We start from the raw sequence: 25,544 nt of genomic DNA on the forward strand, positions 1-25,544 counted from the left end.
AATATAGGGGTTAAAAATAAATAAAGGACATATTAAAAACAAAAAATTTGAAAGACATAATCTCAGACCTAAAAGAGTCATAGTTATTCAAATGGAATATCTGGCTTTATTAACAAACAACTAAACAAAAGTAGTACAAAAACAAAAACACCTCCTCAAACATCTTGCCTCATTCTGACAAGAAGTTAGTCATGAATCAGGAGCAGCCTATAGACTAGTGTTTGTGACCCTCACCGTTCTAGATCAATGTTGTTCAAACTTGAGAATGTTCAGACTTTCCACAAACCCAAATTGAGAAACATCAAAATCAAAGTTAACTATTATCATTTTGGATTTTTTCTTGGTGCCAACATACTTACAGTAATTTTGACATGGAATTCTTTTTACGGATAAGAGAGCTCAATGCAGAGGGGTCAAAAGGAATTAGAAAATAGGATTGGATGCATGTTTCCTCACTTTGCATATTTATTAATTCATTCATTCATTTATTTACTTATAACATCTTTATTGGAGTATAACTGCTTTACAATGGTGTGTTAGTTTCTGCTGTATAACAAAGAAATCAGCTATACATATATTTATATTACCATATCCCCTCCCTCTTGCGTCTCCCTCCCACCATCCCTATCCAACCCCTCTATGTGGTCACAAGGCACTGAGCTGATCTCCCTATGCTATGCGGCTGCTTCTCACTAGATATCTATTTTATATCTTGTAATATAATTAAGTCCATGCCACTCTCTCACTTGGTCCCATCCTACCTTTCTCCCTCCCAATGTCCTCAAGTCCATTCTCTACATCTGCATCTTTATTCCTGTCCTGCCCCAGGTTCTTCATAACCTTTTTTTTTTTTTTATAGATTCCATATATATGTGTTAGCATACGATATTTGTTTTTCTCTTTCTGACTTACTTCACTCTGTATGACAGACTCTGGGTCCATCCACCTCACTACAAATAACTCAATTTCGTTTCTTTTTATGGCAGAGTAATATTCCATTATATACATGTGACATATCTTCTTTATCCATATATCTGTCGATGGACACTTAGGTTGCTTCCAGGTCCTGGCTATTGTAAATAGTGCCACAATAGACACTGTGGTACATGACTCTTTTGAATTATGGTTTTCTCAGGGTATATGCCCAGTAGTGGGATTTCTGGGTATGGAAGTTCTATTTTTAGTTTTTTAAGGAACATCCATACTGTTCCCCATAGTGGCTTTATGAATTTACATTCTCACCAGCAGTGCAAGAGAGTTCCCTTTTCTCCACACCCTCTCCAGCATTTAATGTTTGTAGACTTTTGGGATGATGGCCATTCTGTCTGGTGTGAGGTGATACCTCACTGTAGTTTTGATTTGCATTTCTCTAATGATTAATGATGTTGAGCATTCTTTCATGTGTTTGTTGGCAATCTGTATATCTTCTTTGGAGAAATGTCTGTTTAGGTCTTCTACCCATTTTTGGATTGGGTTGTTTGTTTTTTTGATATTGAGCTGCATGAGCTGCTTGTAAATTTTGGAGATGAATCATTTGTCAGTTTCTTCATTTGCAAATATTTTTTCCCATTCTGGGGTTGTCTTTTTGTCTTGTTTATGGTTTCCTTTGATGTGCAAAAGCTTTTAAGTTTCATTAGGTCCCGGTTGTTTATTTTTGTTATTATTTCCATTTCTCTAGGAGGTGGGTCAAAAAGGATCTTGCTGTGATTTATGTCATAGAGACATAAATCTGCCTATGTTTTCCTCTAAGAGTTCTTTAGTGTCTGGCCTTACATTTAGTTCTTTCATCCATTTTGAGTTTATTTTTGTGTATGGTGCTAGGGAGTGTTCTATTTTCATTCTTTTACATGTAGCTGTCCAGTTTTCCCAGCACCACTTATTGAAGAGGCTGTCTTTTCTCCATTGTATATTCTTGCCTCCTTTATCAAAAATAAGATAACCATATATATGTTCATGGGCTTATCTCTGGGCTTTCTATCCTGTTCCACTGACCTATATTTCTGTTCTTGTGCCAGTACCATACTGTCTTGATTACTGTAGCTTTGTTGTATAGTCCGAAGTCCGGGAGCCTGATTCCTCCAGCTCTGCTTTTCGTTCTCAAGATTGCTTTGGCTATTCAGGGTCTTTTGTGTTTACATACAAATTGTGAATTTTTTTTTCTAGTTCTGTTAAAAATGCCATTGGTAATTTGATAGGGATTGCATTGAATCTGTAGATGGCTTTCGGTAGTAGAGTCATTTTCACAATATTGATTCTTCCAATTCAAGATCATGGTATATGTCTCCATCTGTTTGTATCATCTATAAATACTTTCATCAGTGTCTTATAGTTTTCTGCATTCAGGTGTTTTGTCTCCTTAGGTAGGTTTATTCCTAGGTATTTTATTCTTTTTGTTGCAGTGATAAATGGGAATGTTTCCTTAATTTCCCTTTCTAATTTTTCATCATTAATGTATAGGAATGAAAGAGATTTCTGTGCATTAATTTTGTATCCTACAACTTTACCAAATTCATTGATTAGCTCTAGTAGTTTTCTAGTGGCATCTTTAGGATTTTCTATGTATAGTATCATGTCATCTGCAAACAGTGACAGCTTTACTTCTTCTTTTCTGATTTGGATTCCTTTTATTTCTTTTTTTTTCTCAGATTTCTGTGGCTAAAACTGCCATAACTATGTTGAATAATAGTGGTGAGAGTGGGCAAACTTTTCTTTTTCCTGATTTTAGTGGAAATGGTTTCAGTTTTCCACCATTGAGAATGATGTTGGCTGTGGATTTGGCCTTTATTAGGTTGAGGTAAGTTCCCTCTATGCCTACTTTCTTGAGGGTTTTTATCATAAATGGGTGTTGAGTTTTTTCAAAAGCTTTTTCTGCATTTATTGAGATGATCATACGGTTTTTCTCCTTCAATTTGTTAATATGGTTTATCACATTGATTGATTTACATATATTGAAGAATCCTTGCATTCCTGGGATAAACCCCACTTGACCATGGTGTATGACTCTTTTAATGTGCTTTTGGATTCTGTTTGCTAGTATTTTGTTGAGGATTTTTGCATCTATGTTCATCAGTGATATTGGCCTGTAGTTTTATTTCTTTGTGACATCTTTGTCTGGTTTTGGCATCAGGGTGATGGTGGCCTCGTAGAATGAGTTTGGGAGTGTTCCTCCCTCTGCTATATTTTGGAAGAGTTTGAGAAGGATAGGTTTTAGCTCTTCTCTAAATGTTTGATAGAATTCGCTTGTAAAGCCATCTGATCCTGGGCTTTTGTTTGTTGGAAGATTTTTAATCACAGTCTCAATTTCCTTGCTTGTGATTGGTCTGCTTATATTTTCTATTTCTTCCTGGCTTAGTCTCGAAAGGTTGTGCTTTTCTAAGAATTTTTCCATTTCTTCCAGGTTGTCAATTTTATTGGCATATACTTGCTTGTAGTAATCTCTCATGATTCTTTGTATTTCTGCAGTGTCAGTTGTTACTTCTGCTTTTTCATTTATAATTCTATTGATTTGTATCTTCACCCTTCTTTTCTTGATGAGTCTGGCTGATGGGTTATCAACTTTGTTTATCTTCTCAAAGAACCGTCTTTTAGTTTTATTGCTCTTTGCTATTGTTTCCTTCGTTTCTTTTTCATTTATTTCTGATCTGATCTTTATGATTTCTTTCCTTCTGCTAACTTTGGGGTTTTTTGTTCTTCTTTCTCTAATTGTGTTAGGTGTAAGGTCAGGTTGTTTACTTGAGATGTTTCTTCTTTCTTCAGGTATGATTGTATTGCTGTTATCTTCCCCCTTAAAACTGCTTTTGCTGTTTCCCTTAGGTTTTGGGTGGTTGTGTTTTCATTGTCATTTGTTTCTAGGAATTTTTTGATTTCCTCTTTAATTTCTTCACTGATATCTTGGTTGTTAAGTAGTGTATTGTTTAGCTTCCATGTGTTTGTATTTTTTACAGTTTTTTTTTTCCTGTAATTGATATCTAGCCTCATAGTTTTGTGGTTGGAAAAGATACTTGATACAATTTCAATTTTCTTGATACTTGATACAATTTCAATTTTCTTAAATTTCCCATATCTTGGGTCATATCTTTGTGACCCAAGATATGATCTATCCTGGAGAATGTTCCATGAGCACTTGAGAAGAAAGTGTATTCTGTTGTTTTTGGATGGAATGTCCAATAAATATCAATTAAGTCCATCTTGTTTAATGTATCATTTAAAGCTTGTGTTTCCTTATTCATTTTCATTATGGATGATTTGTCCATTGGTGAAGGTGGGGTGTTAAAGTCCCATAATATTATTGTGTTACTGTCGATTTCCCCTTTTACGGCTGTTAGCATTTGCCTTATGTATTGAGGTGGTCCTCTGTTGCGTGCATAAATATTTACAGTTGTTGTATCTTCTCCTTGGATTGATCCCTTAATCATTATGTTGTGCCCTTATTTGTCTCTTATAATAGTCTTTATTTTAAAGTCCATTTTGTCTGATATGAGAATTGCTACTCCACCTTTCTTTTGATTTCCATTTGCATGGAATATATTTTTCCATCCCCTCACTTTCAGGCTGTATGTGTCCCTAGGTCTGAAGTGGGTCTCTTTCAGACAGCATATATATGGGTCTTGTTTTTGTATCCATTCAGCCAGTCTATGTCTTTTGGTTGGAGCATTTAATCCATTTACATTTAAGATAATTATCAATATATATGTTCTTATTACCACTTTCTTAATTGTTTCAGGTTTGTTATTGTAGGTCTTTTCCTTCTCTTGTGTTTCCTGCCTAGAGAAGTTCCTTTAGCATTTGTTATAAAGCTGGTTTGGTGGTGCTGAATTCTCTTATCTTTTGCTTGTCTGTAAAGGTTTTAATTTCTCCATCGAATCTGAATGAGATCTTTGCTGGGTAGAGTAATCTTGATTGTAGGTTTTTCCCATTCATCACTTTGAATATGTCCTGCCACTTCCTTCTGACTTGCAGAGTTTCTGCTGAAAGATCAGTTGTTAACCTTATGGGGATTCCCTTGTATGTTATTTGCTGTTTTTCTCTTTCTGCTTTTAATATTTTTTCTTTGTATTTAATTTTTGATAGTTTGATTAATATGGTGTGTTTCTCCTTGGATTTATCCTGTATGGGACTCTCTGTTTTTCTTGGAGTTGATTGACTATATCCTTTCCTATATTAGGGAAGTTTTCAACTATAATCTCTTCAAATATTTTATCAGTCTGTTTCTTTTTCTCTTCTTCTGGGAACCCTATAATTCAAATGTTGTTGCCTTTAATGTTGTCTGAGAGTTCTCTGAGATTGTCCTCAAGTCTTTTCATTTTCTTTTCTTTATTCTGCTCTGTGGGAGTTATTTCCACTATTTTATCTTCTAGGTCACATCTGTTCTTCTGCCTCAGTGATTCTGCTGTTGATTTCTTATAGAGCATTTGTAATTTCATTTATTGTTTTGCTCATCATTGTTTGTTTGCTCTTTAGTTTTCTAGGTCTTTGTTAAACATCTCTTGTATTTTCTCCATTCTATTTCCAAGATTTTGGATCATCTTTACCATTACTCTGAATTCTTTTTCATGTAGACTTTCTATTTGCTCTTCATTCATTTGGTGTGGTGGGTTTTTACCTTGCTCCTTCATCTGCTGTGTATTTCTCTGCCTTCTCATTTTGCTTAACTTACTCTGTGTGGGGTCTCCTTTTCACAGGCTGCATGTTCGTAGTTCTTATTGTTTTTGGTGTCTTCTCCCAGTGACAAAGGTTGGTTCAGTGGGTTGGGTAGGCTTCCTGGTGGAGGGGACTAGTGCCTCTGTTCTGGTGGATGAGTCTGGGTCTTGTCTTTCTGGTGGGCAGGAAATGTGTCTGGTGGTGGGTTTTGGTGTGTCTGTGACCTCATTATGATTTTAGGCAGCTTCTCTGCTAATGCGTGGGGTTGTGTTCCTGTCTTGCTTGTTTTATGGTGTAGGGTGTTGAGCACTAACTTGCTGGTTGTTGAGTGGAGCTGGGTGTTAGCATTGAGATGGAGATCTCTGGGAAAGCATTTGCCATTTGATATTATGAGGAGCTGGGAGATCTCTGGTGGACCAATGTCCTGAACTTGGCTCTCCCATCTCAGAGGCACAGGCCTGACACCCAGCCAGAGCACCAAGACCCTGTCATCCACACACCTCAGAAGAAAAGGGAGAAAAAAAAAAAAGAAAGAAAGAAAAAAATAAATAAAATAAAATCAAGTTATTAAGATAATTATTAAAAATAAAAAATTTAAAAGTAATAAAAAAGGAAATAAAAAAGAAAGAAATAAAGAAGAGAGCAACCAAACCAAAAAACAAATCCACCAATGATAAGAAGTGCTAAAAACTATAGAAAAAGAAAAACCAAAGTGAAAAAGAAAAACCAAAGTAAAAAAAGAAAAACGGACAGAGAGAACCCTAGGACAAATGGTAAAAGCAAACCTATACAGACAAAATCACACAAAGAAGCATATACATACACACTCACAAAAAGAGAAAAAGGAAAGAAATATATATATCTTTGCTCCCAAAGCCCACCACCTCAATTTTGGGATGATTCATTGTCTATTCAGGTATTCCAGAGATGCAGGGTACATCAAGTTGATTGTGGAGATTTAATCCACTGCTCCTGAGGCTGCTGGGAGAGATTTCCCTTTCTCTTCTTTGTTCGCACAGCTCCTGGGGTTCAGCTTTGGATTTGGCCTTACCTTTGTGTGTAGGTTGCCTGAAAGCTTCTGTTCCCCACCCAGACAGGACTGGGTAAAGTAGCAGATGATTAGGGGTCTCTGGCTCACTCAGGCCAGGGGAGGGAGGGGTACGGAATGTGGGGTGAGCCTGCGGTGACAGAGGCCGGAGTGACATTACAACAGCCTGAGGCATGCCATGTGTTCTCCCGGGGAAGTTGTCCCTGGATCACGGGACCCTTGCAGTGGCAGGATGCACAGGCTCCCAGGAGGGGAGGTGTGGATAGTGACCTGTGCTTGCACACAGGCTTCTTGGTGACTGCAGCAGCAGCCTTAGCATTTCATGCCCATCTCTGTGGTCCGTGCTGATGGCCATGGCTCACACTCGTCTCTGGAGCTTGTTTAGGCTTGTTAGGCTCTGGATCCCCTCTCTTCGCTCACCCCAAAACAATGGTCTCTTGCCTCTTATGCAGGTCGAGACTTTTCCCCAGACTCCCTCCTGGCTAGCTGTGATGCACTAGCCCGCTTCAGGCTGTGTTCACTCAGCCAACCCCAGTCCTCTCCCTGGGATCCGACCTCCGAAGCCCAAGCCTCATCTCCCAGCCCCCACCAGCCCTGGTGAGCGAGCAGACAAGCCTCTCAGGCTGCTGAGTGGTGGTCAGCACCAATCCTCTGTGTGGGAATCTCTCTGCTTTGCCCTCTGCACCCCTGTTGCTGCGCTCTCCTCTGTGGCTCTAAAGCTTCCCCCCACCACCCCCTGTCTCCGCCAGTGAAGGAGCTTCCTAGTTTGTGGAAACTTTTCCTCCTTCACAGCTCCCTCCCCGAGGTGTAGGTCCTGTCCCTATTCTTTTGTCTCTGTTTTTTCTTTTGCCCTACCCAGGTACGTGGGGAGTTTCTTGCCTTTTGAGAAGTCTGAGGTCTTCTGCCAGCGTTCAGTAGGTGTTCTGTAGGAGTTGTTCCACATGTAGATGTATTTTTGATGTGTTTGTGGGGAGGAAGGTGATCTCCACGTCTTACATTTCCGCCATCTTGAAGGTCTCTCCCTTTGCATAAATACAAGATTTGAACATTTCTACATAGAGCTAAAATAAAGAGTCATTTAAGAAGGCTGGGAGTTGGGGTGGTCAAGAAGCAGAGCAGTGACTGATGAAATCAAAAAGCCTTAGCTCTTTCACTCCACAACCTTCTTCTGCTTCAGTTCCTAATCCCTTCCTTTAACCTCAAATAGAATCACCTGGAAGACTTGTTAAAATGGGTTTGTTGGGCCACATACCCAGAGTTTCTGATTTCACTGGTCAGGATGGGGCCTAATAATTTGCATTGCTAATGAGCTTCCAGATGATGCTGATACTGCTGGCTGGAGGGCCACACTTCCAGAACTTTTGCTCCCACACAGTCTGACAAGGAGCAAATCCCCATGGTCCAGTATTAAGAGGCAGGAAAGTGCAAGTGTGATGATGGGAAGCACAATGGAGAGAAGACAGAATGCAGACCAAGAAGCAGCTCAAGGCATGTTCAGACAGATCCGTGGATTTGGAAAATGAGCAGATTACTTTTACCCAATACTTCTTAAAGTATTTGCTGTCTCCATTATGCTGGATACTTTGAAAACAGATAGTCATTATAACTTTAAAAATCAAATGACTGCATAAAAAAATCTTAATTTGAAAGCACAGAACCCAGGCACTTTAAAATTTTGTGCACACACATGATTTTCCATCAGCAGCTGTTAGGAGGATAATTAAGGATTAAATTTTCATTTAATCATGTTCAGATATGAATATAGTACTTTCCCTCTGCCTCACCCCCACCCCAAGCCATTTGAAAGATGGAAATGAACCTCTAGCTCCAGGTCTTATCTTTAGAGAACAAATAGATTTACTTCAATTTTGTAAACTTGTTAAAGTGATTTAAGAAATATTTGATTTAATTCTTGTTTCATGAATTAAATTTTCACAGTGAATTTTTTTTTTTATCAGACTTCTCATGTTCCTGAATGGGTGAGGAGATTTTATTCCATGCCTAAAAAGAAATCTGGGCAAATGGTATCTTATTTGATTCTAAGGCTCATTGGAAATTGGTAGAAGTGGCACTAGGGGAAAGTGAGGAAGTTTTATAGCAGAATCACAAAACTGGGACACTAGAAGAGCCCCTACAGGTCACCTTGTCCCACAGCTTCATTTTACATGTGGGAATCCTTGTGTCCAAGGTCACAGCCAGGCAGTGTATTCCCTGAGACTATAAACCAGGTTGTCTCCTTCAGAGCCCTGGAATTGTTAGCTGGGCAAATTTTCCTGTCCTTGCTCTTCTGGCTTTGACTCAACATCCTGAGACTTTGGGAAAGACACAGGAATGTGGGACAGTTTGGAAGCAACCTGAAGGCAGGCTCTGGGCATGTGTCAGTCACTCGGTGTTTCCTACATGCAGCCAGGGACAAAGCACATTGTAGGCCACACACATATTTTAATCAAATGGGCTGAGATGTTTAAAATCTGGAAGGGGACCCTGAGGGGAGGAGGAGAGTAGTGCAAATATAAACCATTCAACTGTGCAATTTGGCCAAGATTTTGTTTCCATATTCTGTGAAACACTGGACCTCAATTTTAATGCATTGAAGGCCTGAAGGCAGCTGACTAGATTTTGTTTTTTCTCTGGGAAGAATCCATACTGCTTTATCTCTCTCTCTGATGAGAGAAATACCCTATAGGAGTCTATTCCAGCAATCCAGGTGAAAATAGAATCAGGGCCTGAGCTTTCTGCCTAGACCTGGGTTTCAGTTCTCCTGAAGGCTGGCGTGGGCCAAGTCCTTTCTGCCCCAAGGAGGCCAATGATTCTGGCAGGCTTGAGCCAGACCCAGCCAAACCAGAGGGAGGGGCTTCCCTCTGCTTCCCCGGGCAGGCCTGGAGCCACCCACAGTTCACTCCGATTGATTCCAGCTGCACGGTGCCAGGCCAGCCAAGACTCCAGCGTTTGTAATGCTATCTGAAGGGAAAGGAGGTGTCCATAAAAGAGGCACTCTCACCTCTGCGTATTCCCCTTGCCTCCATCTTAGTCATTTTCCTGATTCTCATTTTTCACTTCTTTCCTTCTCTCTCTCTTCTCCGCATTTTCTCTCTCCTCTTTTCATCTTTACCACACCCCTTTCTCCTTGGTTTTTCCCTCATGCTATGTCACCCTCTCCCTTTTCCTCTGCATATTTTTTCTTCTCCCTTTCTATCCCCCTTCCTTCCTCCTTCTCTCCCTAGACACCTCTCTCACTGATGTTGTCTCATCCATCCCTGGCTCACCTTCCCTCTAGCATCACACCACAGTTAAAGCTACAGTCTTTGCTCCTTTAAAATAAAGAGATCTTGGTATTGCACAGCCGCAGGCATGACTGAGCAAGATGGTACTTAACAGCATGGTCCTTTGTGGCCAAAAAGGAAGAGTGCGCTTGTGTGTGTTTAGTAGCTTTGTCTGAGCTTTCATTGTCCAGCATTCAAGAGCAGATCTTAATTTGCTAGAGAATCACAGCCAAATAATCAATTTGATTTAAAAGACTCCTGATTTAAGCTTTCCGAGAGCTCTACCTCTGGCCGTGGTTTTGGAAAGTGATTGCCTGTCATCTCAAAATGTTAAACAGCGGGTCTGTGCAGCATCATACGTTTATTTTCCACAGTGGCATTTGCTAGGTCACGTGGTGGCCATTTAATTTCCACGGCTGACATTCCATTCCACAGGTCTGAGACTTCATTCCTATGGGACTATTTCAAATACTTGTGGTTTTAACCAAAATGAAAAAATAAAGATATTTAAAAGAGAAACACATATGCCACCAGCCCCAAAATCCCACTCAGTTGTGTCCCTGGCAGAATCTCATGGGCAGCTCCTCTGCCCTTCAACTCTCAGATGACTACAGACACAGAGAGGGTAGGAAGGCCCAGATGTCTGCTTTTCAGAGATCTTATAAGACTAAGCCCTTTGAATTGACTCCAGACTTTCGCACTTAAGCATTCATTCTACTTTTGAATCCTGACACCTGGTTTGGTCTCACCCATTGAAGAGTTGGGAGATGGTTCTATCCTGGGTCCCCTGAACAGATACCCATCCCTACCCCTCAGGGTCCTTGATTTTCTTGGTGAAGAGGCTGGTGGTACCTTCTATCTAAAATATCTGTGCTAAATTTCTGACAGAGGACAGTGGAACAAACTCTTATTGAAGGATTTGGATTGTTAATCTCTCACTGGGTAAAATAAAGGAACAGAAATAATTAAACGATGGCTGCTAAGTAGGAATGAGGTGTCGAAGACAGGGCAAGTCCAAAGGCACATTGTGTGAAAAAAAGATAAGACTACTTTATATCAGCTCCAATTCAACCATGCCTCTGAGCTATTTGAGTTCCAGTGGAACTTGGCACCTTTATATGTTCTTCCAACTGCTTAGAGAGCTCCCTATAGGTGTGTTCTGTTGGGGTCAAGAATGGCTTCCTAAGAGGGACTTCCCTGGTGGTCCAGTGGTTAAGGCTGTGAAATTCCAATGAAGGGGCCACAGTTTCGATCTCTGGTCAGGGAACTAAGATACCACATGCCTCACGACGTGGCCAAAACAAAACAATTAAAAAATGGTTCAGCCATTAAATCGAAAAAAAAAAAAAAGAATGGCTTTCTACATCATGCCCCTCCTTCTCTGTGACTCTCACAAGTCCATTGTCTCATGTATATATAATACACACTTATACATACTCTTATACCTTACACCTGATACCTCCACCAATATTTTGCTGAAGGGCACATCTGAAAAGTTGACATGTAGTCAGTGTGGGTCTATGCAGAGACTAGCAATGATGACTATTTTTTTCAAAGAGATGGAAGGTGAACATTAAGATGATCACAGCATCCGGACACATTGACCCTAAAATTGCCCTATAAAATGGCAACTTGACTTATGAAATTAATTGTTCCAGGGATGATAGAAGCAGAAGAGTTCTAGGTAAATTCACACATAATAGATTGAGTTAAGCTGTCTAGGGAGTTATTTCTAACTTTTGTGTTCGCCACTGGGTGATGCACATGTATTCTTCAACACATTCCTTATGACCCTTTTGTCATTAGTGAGACTGAGAATGGCATGAGGTTAAACTCTCTCTCTTTTTAATAAAATTGCAGCTCAGCTGTTGGCCAGAGAGAAAAGTCAATATTTCATTCGATTTTTTTCCCCACTTTTATCCACTTTTAGAGTCTGATTCTTTTTTTAAATTTCATTTCATTCGATTTTAATCTGTCAGATAAAGAACTAATAATTACATAAAGATATGCAAACTATTTATTTGACAACTTTAAAAAACACTCATAATGCAGTTAATATTTTCAATTGATTTCCTTGGGAAATTGATTTCCAAGGGCTGTGTAGCCCTCTCTTCAGCTTAAAATGTTTATAAATTGAAGATTTCCCCCATTTTTCACCCCCTTGGAGTAAGTTCCTTGAAGTGTGCTCTTGGAGGAAGGGTAAGCCCTAAGGTCATCGAGTTAGGTAGGAACCAAGTATGTTTAGATAACCTGGGATGATTAAAGTTACGGGTCTTTCTTTAAGGAATTCTTCTGTACTTCAGTACTCATATGCATTTTTGCATGTAAAAAGCAATATAATCACCACATTTTGAACGACAGAACCCCTCTGTGAGGAATATCTTGCAGGAATACTCTCCTCTGAACACACTTCAGGAAACACTACTTAATAATAACAGTAACAATAATAACAACAGTGACAATAGCTGCAAATATAACCAGCATTTACTAAGCACATACTGTATGCTAAACACTGTTCTTTGTACTTGACATGTATTAACCTGTCATCCTTGCACCATCCTATGATAAGTACCGTTATAACACCCAAGGCCTGAAGAGCATAAATAACTTATCCAAGGTCACCAACTGTTATATTTGGGAGGTATGATTTGAGCAAGGCTGATGGACCCTTTAGCTTGTAGTCTCCACCCTTACATTGTGTTTCTACCACACTTTTCTGTGACGGGAGGTTGACAATAGTAGAAGAACACCAATGGCCAAGAGCCTGAATCCCACTGAGTTAGGAGCTTGGATGTCTAGGAGGAGCCTATAACTCATGTATAACCCCTTGTTGCAGTCTAACTGAAGCATTACCAGGACTTAGAAGTAGGAGTGTATGGTCAATGCTATTATTTCCTAACTGAGGTATTTAAACCTCTGAAATTCTGGCACCATTGCAGAATACCCTGTAGTGCATAATTTAGCACCAGATTTTTTCTGCTTTCTCATGGATTCATCTTTGTAAAAGTCTGGACAGCTGTGTAAGTTTTGTCTTTTCAACTGGATTTTAAGTTTCTGTGGAAATACTTCTTGCTGACATAATAAGGGCAAGTTTGATCAAGTTTGATCAAGTCATTGATCAGTTGATTTGAATGGCTACATTAATAACTACCTTTTATTTATTGCTATAAAATATATTTTTGAATATTAGCAACCATATGGTATTTTGCACTTTGTAAATGCTTTGACAAGTGCCATTGAGGCAGATGTGAGTTGTCTCTCCTCTTTCTAAAGGTGATCAGGTATGTAATTTGATCAAGGTCATAGGTTGAAGGTAATAGAACTGAGACTCAATGTAGGGTCTTCCTGGGCTTCCCTTGGCTGCCTGGTCTCCACGCCACTGCAGAGAGTGGAGGGTCTCCTTAGGCACTGCCATTCTTTTTGGAGTGTGCCCCTCCACAAGTGCACACTGGCATACTCTGGGGTGCATCTCACACTACATTTCCTTCTAAACTCCCACACTTTCTCTTCTCAAAAAATGCCAGTGGCTTTGGCCTGACAGAAGTCAGGCAAAGAAAAAAAGGAGGGGAAGTTTGGCAGACGTTAGTGCTAGTGTTTTAGCCACTCCTCTCCCCCTCCCAGAGGCTGGAGAAGGACTCCTACCATTCAGGGACACTTTTTAGGATCAGGAGAACAGTAAAGCTTCTTGGAATCATGAAATATTTCCCCTATTGAGTCATAGAGGCAAAACAGGAGAAAATAACATGTTGGAAAGAAATGAAAACCAGGGTCAGGAGACGGGGGCAGCGTTTGGATAATTCTCGAGTACAATTGCTGCTGTCTGCAAAAATGAAAAGAGTTTGCAGTGTGCCCTGAGTCTGTGGGACTTCATTTCATACAAATGGCACCAAAGGCATGATCATAACGATAGTGACAGACCCAGGATTCCAACTTGACTGCCTCATGCTTGGCCAGAAATAATTTAGAAGTATGTAAGTGGAGGAAACATAAAGAGAAGGAAAGGTGAAGAGTAAAGATAAGAGGGATTCATAAATTGAAAGATGATATTTTTTTCTTCTATGGAATAATGCATTCAGTAAGAAAACAAGTACATCTTCAAGGGCACTGAAGGAGGGCTGCACTTTAGATATCGAAAATGGAAGCACCAAGAAGAATGTGGCCAAAATGTTTAATGAGGAGAGTAATATTTTATTTCTTTAGTAATTGCCAAGCACTGAAGATCAAGTTGACTCTGAAGATGTATTCTTGGAAACAGGAACAAAAGAACATAAACAGATAATCTGGGAAATTTGATGGTAGGATTTTTTTTTTTTTTTTACTTCCAGACAAGAAGGAAGAGAATGGCAGAGTACAGTCAAATATTGAGCGTTGGATGTGCTATTTCTGAGTTCATCTCCTCAGCTGTGGTGCTGACAGAATGATTTTTGGTGGGGGGGATGGGAGGAAGGGATGTCAAAAAGCTAACAACTTCCATAGCAAACTCTGACAGCGTTCAGGAAAGACCATTTCTAGCAGTAGAGAATTTTCTATTTTCCAAGTTTGTTTAAATATACACAGATGACAAGTTGGCCTGAAGCAAAATTGTGAAGTAGAGAACATTGGCTTTAGGGCCTTATGAGTCAATCAATCACCAGCTATTTACTGAGCACCTTCTCTGCACACGGCATCATGCTTTGGAGGCTAAGGCACCAGGCACAGGCATCCTGTCCCTGCCCTCAAACAGCCTACTGTTGGGAAGCTACCAGTTGCTGCATCCAGAGGAGTTAAATTATGTTCTGAATAATGCCATAAAGCATCAGAAAAAAACATCTTGAAGTAATGCTAAGAGCAAATACTATATAGCTGTTACCATGATGCAAGGGTTTTTTTGTTTAAAGCTTTACAAATATCACTTCCTTTAACACTTGCAACAACCTTATGAGGTAGGTTCTGTCATTACCCTCATTTTGTATCTGAGGAAACTATGACATGGCTAGTAAGCAGTGGCATTAAGGTGGGAACCAGGCAATATAAACCCAGAGCCTGGGGTCTTAACCACTGCACATGCTACCCCCATAAGACAACACTGTGCACAATGAAAAGTAAATGAATTAGACAGGTAATAAATGCAGTGAGAATTCTGAGTAAGGTGATGCTTTGTCATTGCTTTGGTCCAGGTTCTTACTATGGCCTTTGAGCCTAACAATAGCCTTGTAAGGAAGGGAGGGCAGGTCACTATGGTAGAAATGGACAATTTTCTCAAGGTCATACGACGAAGAACATCAATTTGGTGAAGCCAGAACTAGAATTAAGGTCTCCTTACTGCTAGTCAGAGCTTCCAACTCCAGGACAGCTGTACCACTTTATAGTACAGGCACATGACCCAGTCTTGACTACTTCCTACCTTACCATCATTCTTTCCTTCCACAACAGTGATTGAGCACGTGGCTAGAAGGAAAAGTTTCCCTTCTCCCACATTTATTAATTCAAATGTTTATGTATATTAATATGGACTTATAGGTATCAATTTTATCCTATTATTCCAGGTTTGGTCATTGTGAGCTCTTTCAGGTTGGTTCCTGCACCATTCTGACATATCCACATTCTTTTTTAAAGCACTGCCTTACTTTTTGGCACCACAGTATTTTCCAGTCTCATTTTGTATTTTCTCTGACTTGGCTTTGGAATCAAAAAGACTTCTCCAAGGAGTCCTGACTCCTTTTATTGGAGAATAGCATTTAGAAGCCAAGATCTGGGCACCAGGTGTGCTCACTGCTACTGCAATGTCATTGCTCCTAAATCCTCTCAGCAGAGCTTACAAATATGTGAATGGATATTAGCCCATGCATACAGCCACATCTATACTTAGTTCCATATCTTTCCATTTGTATCTATACTAAAAAGCCATAAGTTCATACTTAATACCTCTGATTCTAATCCAAAACCACAGGGTTTATTCTACTCTTTTTCTTTCCTTATTCACAATTTCATTTTCCAACAGTGAAAAAGAACAGATATTTATTTGTTTGTTTATTTTTGCTGTGTTGGGTCTTCGTTTCTGTGTGAGGGCTTTCTCCAGTGTGGCAAGTGTGGGCCACTTTTCATCGCGGTGCACGGGCCTCTCACTATCGCGTCCTCTCTTGTTGCAGAGCACAGGCTCCAGATGCACAGGCTCAGTAGTTGTGGCTCACGGGCCTAGTTGCTCCGTAACATGTGGGATCCTCCCAGACCAGGGCTCGAACCCGTGTCCACTGCATTAGCAGGCAGATTCTCAACCGCTGCGCCACCAGGGAAGCCCAAGAACAGATTTTTTAAAACAAGTTTTTAGGTTTCTCCAACCTGACTCTTGTTACTCTTGTTACCCACAATATATTTATTTGTTCTAAACTAGAATACACATAAAATAGTTTCAGAATTCCTAACCCATACCCTTTTGATAAATAAACTTACTAACTATATCACAATATTTGTATATATTTCTTTTTGTCTTTTGCCTTGCAGAATGGTTTTACGGTTTTAAAAAACAGAAATTCACATTTAGCTCTCAGTTGTACTGTTCTCTGTATGGGCCACATTTCTCCTGAAGTGTTATGTTTTAGAAACTTCACTTTAAGAGTGACACCAGCAAAGTAGAGAGCATCGAGAAATGGATAGTCAATGTGGTGAGGAGTTTAAAAGCAAGGTGTCTATGAACCAATGAATGGGCCATCTCCTTGCATGCATCCATATGTTCATTCAACCATCACTGTTCCATCTTTCCATTAAAAATAATTATTTGGGGTGTGCAACAAATGACCTATATGCAACAAATAGCTGGAATTATTGAGGCTAGATTAGAAGTTGGAGTGAAGCCATAACAATTTTCTTCAAGCTTGTAGAGGTCTTTCATGTGAAATAAGAATTACACTTCTGGGACTTCCCTGGTGGCACAGTGGTTGGGAGTCCACCTGCCAGTGTGGGGGACATGAGTTCGAACCCTGGTCTGGGAAGATCCCACATACCACGGAGCAAGTGGGCCCATGCACCACAATTGCTGAGCCTGTGCTCTGGAGCCCACGAGCCACAACTGCTGAGCTTGCATGCCACAGCTGCTGGGGCCCACATGCCTAGGGCCCATGCTCTGCAACAGGAGAAGCCACGGCAGTGAGAGGCCCACACACTGCAACGAGGAGTGGCCCCTGCTCACCGCAACTAGAGAAAGCCTGCATGCAGCAACAAAGACCCAACGCAGCCAAAAATTAATTAATTAATTAATTAATTAATTATTTTTAAAAAAGAATTACACTTCTGACTAGCTCCACATAGCCAAACCAAGACCAATGAGTAGAATTTAAAATTAAGCAAATATTCATTAAATGTAAGGAGGAATTCTTCAAGTTCTTAGAATGGGCCAACTTATAGAGTTACGAATCCTCATCACTGAAACCTTTGTCAGAGGCTAGAAAGTTGGACAGGAAGTCCTCTAAGGTCCATTGTTGAGAGAACTGTATACTTTCAGGAGGGTGAGCTAATCTGTGTCCCCAGCAACCAACATCAAAGCCGTACTATGTACCAGGGCTAGACACTGAGATACAACCATGAACTGGAAATGTTTGATGTCAAAGAACATTAGAGCTGTTGTTTCTAAAGTACTCTTCCTCCTGTGAGTCACACTCTAACGATTTATTTAACCTGGAGAACATTCCTGGGCAGGAATATGAAGACAGGGGAGATGACATATGTGGAACACTGGGCCAACCAACACAAAGGAGATGGAAAACAAAGGTACCAGGAGACATGGCTAGAGAAATGATGAAATGAAACCGAAAGGCAGTAAGAGGTGGAGCAATAAAAGTTGAGTACTGGAAAAAAACTTCCTGACACAGAGAACACTTAGATTGCAAAGGTGTTTTCCAATGACTGTGATGGAAACTGGATCCCTAGCAGCATTCAAGGCTAGACTAAACAGAGCTCTAAAGAGATGAATTGTAGGGAACAGTTTGGCATGGACTGAAGGGTGTGCCTATTTTGTATTCTTCCATCTCAAGTCTATGACTGTAAAAATTTTACTTTCTCAGAAATATTTGTTTGTTTATTAAAACCTTATAGCAAACATAGCCCAATGCCCACAATGTACCACTTGACCATAAACTGTCTTGCGTTTGTCTCTATTTGTTTCATGCCCATTCATCTTACTCCCCTCCCAAACTCCATAATCTCCAGGGTAGGGAGAGTATTATAAAGTTTTCTTCTGTAAATCCCACAGGAACTAGAACAAAGTTGAAGCAAATACCAAGTGCTCAATAAATATATATTGATAAACTATGGGTTTATTTAATACAAATATGTGTTTAAGCCCCATGCCAGGAGCTGGGGAATGTAAATATGTCATTTCCTAAAAGTATGAAGAGAACTGGAAAAAAAAATCACAAGTAGTTAAATGTTCATATAAAAGTTAAATAGAAATGTGGAACATTAACACATAGTAATAGTACCTAATATAAAAGATATCAAAGGCAATCTCTGATATATGCTAAATAAATGGTACAGTATGATAAGTACAACTGCTATGAGTTCATTGTTTCATAAAGAGTTGGATTCAAAATGACAGAAGATTTTGTCTTATCCAAAGTGAAAAGCAAATGCTCCCATTTATATTTCCCTCCTTTGTTCTGTTGTCTCTTTGGGATAGCAACATGAAATCTAAGCACGTGGCATGTGACAGATCTGGCAGCATATATATACAGTTGTGAGTAGTATGGTCCAACTTCAGGGGCAGCAAGCAAATGGTTACAAGTCCAGACTTCAGGCACTTCATCTGACTGGGTGAACATGGGTAGGGAGCTGGTAGCCACCATGGATCAGTCTGGCTAAAGGTTGAGCTCCACATGACCGGCAATACTGGACAGTCAAGCACCGACCATGAGAGTAATTGGAAAGGTCCAGAGTTCAGCAGATGAGAGCAATAGCAATAAAAGGACCAATGTAGAGGCACCAGTGGGAGCTCTGGGAGGAGAACCTCTTCATTATCACTTTGCCTCACTTAATATTGTGTGTGTGTGTGTATATGTGTACAAAATGGAATGGGAGGAGGCTGAGATCACTAGTAATGATCATGGACAGAAGGAGGGAAAGCCCTGAGGGTGAGTCCTGCTTCCAGAAAGAGATTTAAATGAGCCAAGCTTTACAGTGCCAAATCAAGATAACACTTTGAGAATGACCTGAACCTGATTCTCAAGGCTGCCCTTTCATTTCCATTACTAGGGCCTTCTGTACCCAAAAAGCAGAATGGATGGGTAGGATTTCAGATGTGCTGGGAAGGTTCTTCTCCTTAGTTTGTGGTTGATGTCTAAGGGTCTTTCCTTTGGTATAAGACTATTTTAAAACAGGGATATGCCATATAGGAGAACAATAAGCTGTAAGTTGTCATTTGTACATCAGCAAAGGTGTTCTTCAAAGCTGTCCAGGCAGGGCCAAAAGTAGAGGGCAACCATTGATAGACGGGGAGTGTAGCCTAATGGTGCCAGTACTCATATCTCTCCAGCCTCACTGTACTCCCCTACACAGGGAAGACCCCACTTCCAGGTAAAGAAAGTTAGTGATTCCTCAGCTTGAAAATCAAGCTGCATTTGCAAGGCTTAACCAAGTCATAAGAGCAAAGGGAAAAGTAGTTCTTGTCAGATCAAGCCAGCACTTACCCAGGGAAAATGCCGTCTGTTTTACAGACATCTTAGTGGTTGGGCCAGCCCAGTTTCAGCTTTCCTTGGCAGTGATTGCTTTTCCCTTTTCCCTTGGGAGGTGTTTCTAGAGTCTAAAAGACCATCCTAGCCTAGATCCTAGAAAAATCAGGAAATTCATGACCTGAATGAAAACACAGTCTGATGGTTAACTGTAATTCATGACATTGTGAAACAGCATGCATTGACTGAGAAGTGACTTTAAAAGTATCAGCAAAATACGCACTAATAAAAGGCTACCTAAGCCAGCAACTGAATCCCTTCTAGGTGAGCCTAGACATTAGATAAACTCTACACTGCAGAATCTGTCAGGAATCTTGCAATTGCAAGTGTCAGAATAATGGACCCAACTGGCTTAAATAAAAGGGTGATTTTTTGGTTCATATAACTGAAATGTCTAAGAATTTCAAGCTCACATGGATCAAGGAGTTCTAACAATATCAGCAGAATAGGTTTTTCTCCATATCTTCACCCTGCTTTGCTATACATTGGTCTCATTTTCAGTAGCTCCATCCACTGCAGAGGTAAAATGACCATCTAGCTGTTTCAGGCTTATATCCTAGTAGCTATAAGTTTAGGAGGAAAGAGAGAATGCCTCTCTTGTAGTGGTCCCATCAGAAATCTCGTGAGTGCCTCGTTGGGTCTGACTGGGTCACATTCTCATCCTTGAACCAATCTCTGAGGCCAGAGCAATGAGGTGCTATGATTGGTCAGGTTTGAGTAACTTTTCTCTCCCTGAACCCAAGGGTAAAATCAAGACACCACCAAACTATGAAGACTGAAATGGGTGAGAAGAACATTTCTCAGAGGAAAAGAGATCAAGATGGAATGAGTGGTGTACAATATAACCATCAAGCACTACTACACTCTAGATTCAATGCTTTCTCTGATAATGTGTGTATTTGTGTTATGGGGTGGCAAAGAGAAGGAGAGTCAGGCACAAACAGGTGAGCAGAATAATGAAGTCTCCAAAGAAATGTCTGATAGTCTATTAAAAAAGCATTAACAAGGAGTTGGGAGGCAAGAGGTAGGCTGAGTAGGAGAACAGGCCAAATTCATTGTGTTGGCACAGCTTGTCCTTTGAATGAAACAAAATCCTCTTCTCTTCTGGAAATTCAAACTTAAAATGTGACTTCTGTAAGACACTTTTCTTCTCTGGGCTTGGTGTAATTGTCTGTAAAATGGATGGAAGAGTGAAGAGGAATTAGATCGACTGAACACTAAGTTTCCATTATGCTACAAATTTATGTCATATTTAATGTTTAATAAATTTTGTTTAATTCAAACTATAATTCCAAGACAGGACTAATGAGAATTACCTAACACAAGAAATACCTCCTTTAAGAAAATGTAATTAATTTACCACTACTGTCTTATCTTTTTGGATTCCATTTATGTAGGCTTTCCAGGAGTCCCTTGTATAGGTGATAGCACAACCTAACCGACCAACAGGGGCACCCACATCTCTGAGACCTTCTGTATAGCACTTGGGACAGAGGCCAAAGTGATTAGTTGTGATTTGGCTGGATACTTTCACCCATGTTGACCTTTCCTGGGTCAATTCAGGCAAGATGTGTGTTGTTCTCATTAGTGAGATCAAACATCTGGCCTAAAGAGAACATTTTAGTCGGCTACTTGCTTAATAGCAGAACTTAAACATTTTACTAAACTCAAGTCCTTTTTTCTCTTAAATTATTGGAAGTCTTTGAGGTTAAATGATGCTTTGGCCATTGTTTTCCATGGCTAAGACCCAACGATAGATCTTTTATTACCTTTTTTCAGAGTTGTCGTCCAAGCTTTCATAAGATCCAGGTTTTCCAATTGTCTGATTTCTCCACAATTGTGAATGCAATGTTTTCTTAAGCTGGCTCTGTTCTTTGTCATCCATAGAGTAAGAAACCTATGCTCTAGCAAATTTGTATTTTTTCAGGGCGGGCTATTGCCAGTCAATAGATGTCTCAGGTGGGACCACTATAGCCCAAAAGAGTTAGGCCAATGTTCTCATATCCAAATTTACATTTACTTCCATAGCAGTATTTCAGGCCTTGCCCAAGGAGTCTGATCCACAGTTCTCTGTGATTCCTTGATAGCTCAAATCCCTTGTCCTCTTGAACATCATTCACTCCTTGCTGAACACACCCAGGTTCCCCTGAGACTGTTACTCTTGGTGTGAGTTCTCAAGCACAACTCTTCCAAGAGCAGTTTTTCCAGAATTGATTCTCTGCCTGACGGATGCATTTGCAGGTCTCTTCCAGGGAAAGGCTATAGAGATGTATTCACTGAATTCTCTTTTTTAAACTCCTTCCTTAGTTAGATCTTTCTGTTTCTTGAGTTAAGATTACTATTCTCTGCAGTACTTTATTTAAACCAAAACATTACAGAAGTTAGCACCTGGAGAGTGGTGGCAGTGGGTGGGACAGGTAAAGCACTGTTTCATGTTTCACAGAATGTATGGTACTCATTCCACATTTTTAGTGACTTTATTGTTGGATGAAAGTAACAATGAAAGAATAGTATAAATAATGGGAAAAAGGAACAAATACGTCTAAATTTAGGTTATTGGTTAACTCTTAGGTTATTGTTTGTTTGTTTGTTTTTGACATATCTCTACTACTTTGGAAATAGCCAGAAAGTGTCATATTTGCTAAACTTCCATGGGAAAATATTGTGTGCATTTCTCATAATAGAAACATATGGGATAAACTCAACAAGTACTGAATGAATTGTTGAATAAACGTAATGGAATAGGTGGATTTGCAAAAATATGATTGTGTAAGGATGAGTATAAAAGAAAGCGTATGGGATTTGGAAGAACCACAATTGCTTCCTCTTTTAAATTGGGGGTGATGATACTTATATGCTAGGGCTTTTGTGAACAATAAATGAGCTAATATATTTAAAGAAATTAAAATGGTACGTGGCTATATTAGATGATCCAAAAAAGTGATTTCCTCTAGAAGTGGTTCTATGACTGCAGTTCTATTTCACCAACAGGTGAAAGTAGTCTCATTAAAGATAGTAATAGACTCATTCATTCCTTTATCACTGAGTGATTAATTGTTTATTATTTGCAGATAAAAATCCCTATCTTCACTGAGCTCACATTTCAGTGGGGGAGACTTTTAAAAAATAAGTAAATACAAAATATGTAGGTTATTGGTAAGTGCTAAGAAGAAAAATAAAGCAGGTAAGAACAGAGAGACTGAAGAAGAAAGCTGCTATTTTTGACAATGTGGTCAGAGCAAACCTCTTTGTGAAGACGACATTTAAGCAGAGACCTAAATCTTGAGAGGAAATGGGCTATGGCATATATTTGGGGTAAAAGCTCTGCAGATGGTCATAATAGGCCGTGTGGAGGCCCCAAGGCCTGGTGTTTGGTGACAATGAGGGACCAGTGGGCTGGGTGAAAGTGTGGGGTGGACAGTGTTGGGAAACGGGGTCTGGGAGGTAGCGGGGGCAGGTCGCTGAGAGTTTCCTAGTCCGTGCATGGTAAGGGGCTGTCTCACGGTGTGCATACTTCATTTATTCATCCTATGAGCAAGTTCACTACCATGTGTAGATCAGGAGCTGTGCTGATGAATCCTGAAAGATCAGACAATTCATGTGGACAAAACAGAAAGGCACTCTAAAAATTTCAATGTGGTTACATGGTTTTTATAACAGAAGTGTAGACACAAAGTACAGAGGGAGAAGATAAGAGGCTCTGAAGTCTGAGGAAATCAAGACAGGTTTTCAGGAGATCCGCTTTGAGAAGTGAAGAAGTAGAAGTTTTGTAGACAGACAAAGACATGAGGAGGAAGTTAGGTAGGATAAATATGTCAGGTAACAGCAATACAACAGTAGTGAGTGTGACAAGTTCATGGACACAAATGGTGTCTAAGGGATAGAGAAGGCCCACAATCCAACCCATAATTTTTTTTTTTTTTTGCAAACGTTGTTATATTCAACAAGTTTTCAACAAGTATCTGGTACACATTACCTATCTGTGTTAACACTGAGTTAGAATACTATTTGTAACAAGTTTAAAATAAATTCTATTCCTAGGCATAGTACCATCTAAACAACTGAATTGTCATCAAGCACTCCTAAGTTAAACTTTATTTTATTGGTCTGTAACTTCCCATGCAAGGCTGAATTACTGTCCCAGTGTCCAAGACAACCAAGGGCATAAAGGTTGATGGCTAAACTCCCACTCTGGCCCTGACTGCTTCTATCAGTGATATAAGTTTACATATATATTTAACATTGTATACATATAATATATATTTTAATTGCTTGTCTTCTCTGTTAGACTTAAATCCAGTCTCTCATTGTTGATGTTAATAACAAGAGTAATCTCAGATCTTTGACCCTTACTTCTTTATTCTCTTCTACTAGTTTAACCTAAAAGCATAGAGTAGAGAGGTGGTGGGTGGGGCATGGGGAGATTAGAGGAAGGTGGTCAGAAGGTACAAACTTCCAGTTATAAGATAAATGAGTACTAGGAATGTAACATACAACATGATGTCTAGAGTTAATATTGCTGTATGATATGTAGAAAAGTTGTTAAGAGAGTAGGTCTTAAGAGTTCTTATCACAAGGAGATTTTTCTTTTTATCGTATGTATATGAGATGATGGATGTTAACTAAACCTATTGTGGTAAACATTAATCATTTCACAATATAGATACATCAAACCATCCCTCTGTATACCTTAAATTTATACAGTGATACATGTAAATTATTCCTGAGTAAAACTGGGAAAAAATGAAAATGTAAAAAAATATAGTAACAAAAATGTACCACCTTCCTTAACTTCTCACTGGAGCCATCCAAGTCATCTCAGGAAAAACGACTCTTAGTGGACTTCACAAGAACCTTGTTACGGAGCACTCGAATTTCCTTGCTGGACTAGAAATAAATAACATCTAGTATCTTATGATTTCCAGCTCTGCCATGTTGTATGATCTGTATAAGTGACCTTATTTTTAGAAATCTAAGTAGCCAAAGACTGTAAGATGCATTCTTACTTCAGGTATACTAAAACGTAAAAATATAAAGAGAGAGAGAGACAGAGAGGAAAAAAAAAGCCAACACTGATTACTAGATGGCATCAACTTTAAGGTACATATTCATTCCAGAATATGAAATGTGAAAAATGTATTTGCTTTAAAATCTATAAAATACATCCTTAATTTTTCTAAGCCTCAGTTCTTACCCAATAAGTTGTTTTGAAGATAAAATGTGTAACACAGGATCTGATATATTAGAGATACACAAAAATGTGCAAGGGGCCAAAAATTCCCCATTCTTTCTTCTCCTCTTTTTTAAGAAACCTTCATTTTTCTTACCTCCTGAACTTTTTTAACATTTACATGAACAGTCTAACATAATGGATTTCTCCCAATAGGTACAGCCTGGCCTTGTACCACCTCCCCCTTCATGGGGATGAATTTAGTCAAACAGTCTTTCTTTCATTGTGAACGTGTTGGATAGCAATGAGTTCACCATATTTTTCTCTTTCAAACTGTTTTTGTATGATCTGGATGTAGTTTTAGCAGTATCTTCTAATATTTTAGAGGTATTTTGGGGGAAGGGGGCAGTATAATAGGTGGCTTTACTTCTGTCTCACACCATGAACAGATGAACCCAGCAGTACAAAAACAGATTTATCCTTTTGCCAGGAGAGTCAAAGTCTCTTCTGTGATTCCTTTTACCAAGCGGCTGATGACATGTGAGGTTTTTCACTGTGCAAGTCTCTGAATGCAAAACAAAGAGGATTTAAATACAGCCTCTGCCTGCCCTCAAGGAGCTTGCAATCTCCCCCCAAATACATGTATATTAGAAAGAAAGAAAGAAAGAAAGAAAGAACGAAAGAAAGAAAGAAAGAAAGAAAGAAAGAAAGAAAGAAAGAAAGAA

Source organism: Aethalodelphis obliquidens, unplaced genomic scaffold (assembly GCF_003676395.1).
Source record: "Aethalodelphis obliquidens isolate GAN/ISIS:26980383/991018 unplaced genomic scaffold, ASM367639v1 scaffold19, whole genome shotgun sequence".
In the NCBI taxonomy this organism is placed as follows: domain Eukaryota; kingdom Metazoa; phylum Chordata; class Mammalia; order Artiodactyla; family Delphinidae; genus Aethalodelphis; species Aethalodelphis obliquidens.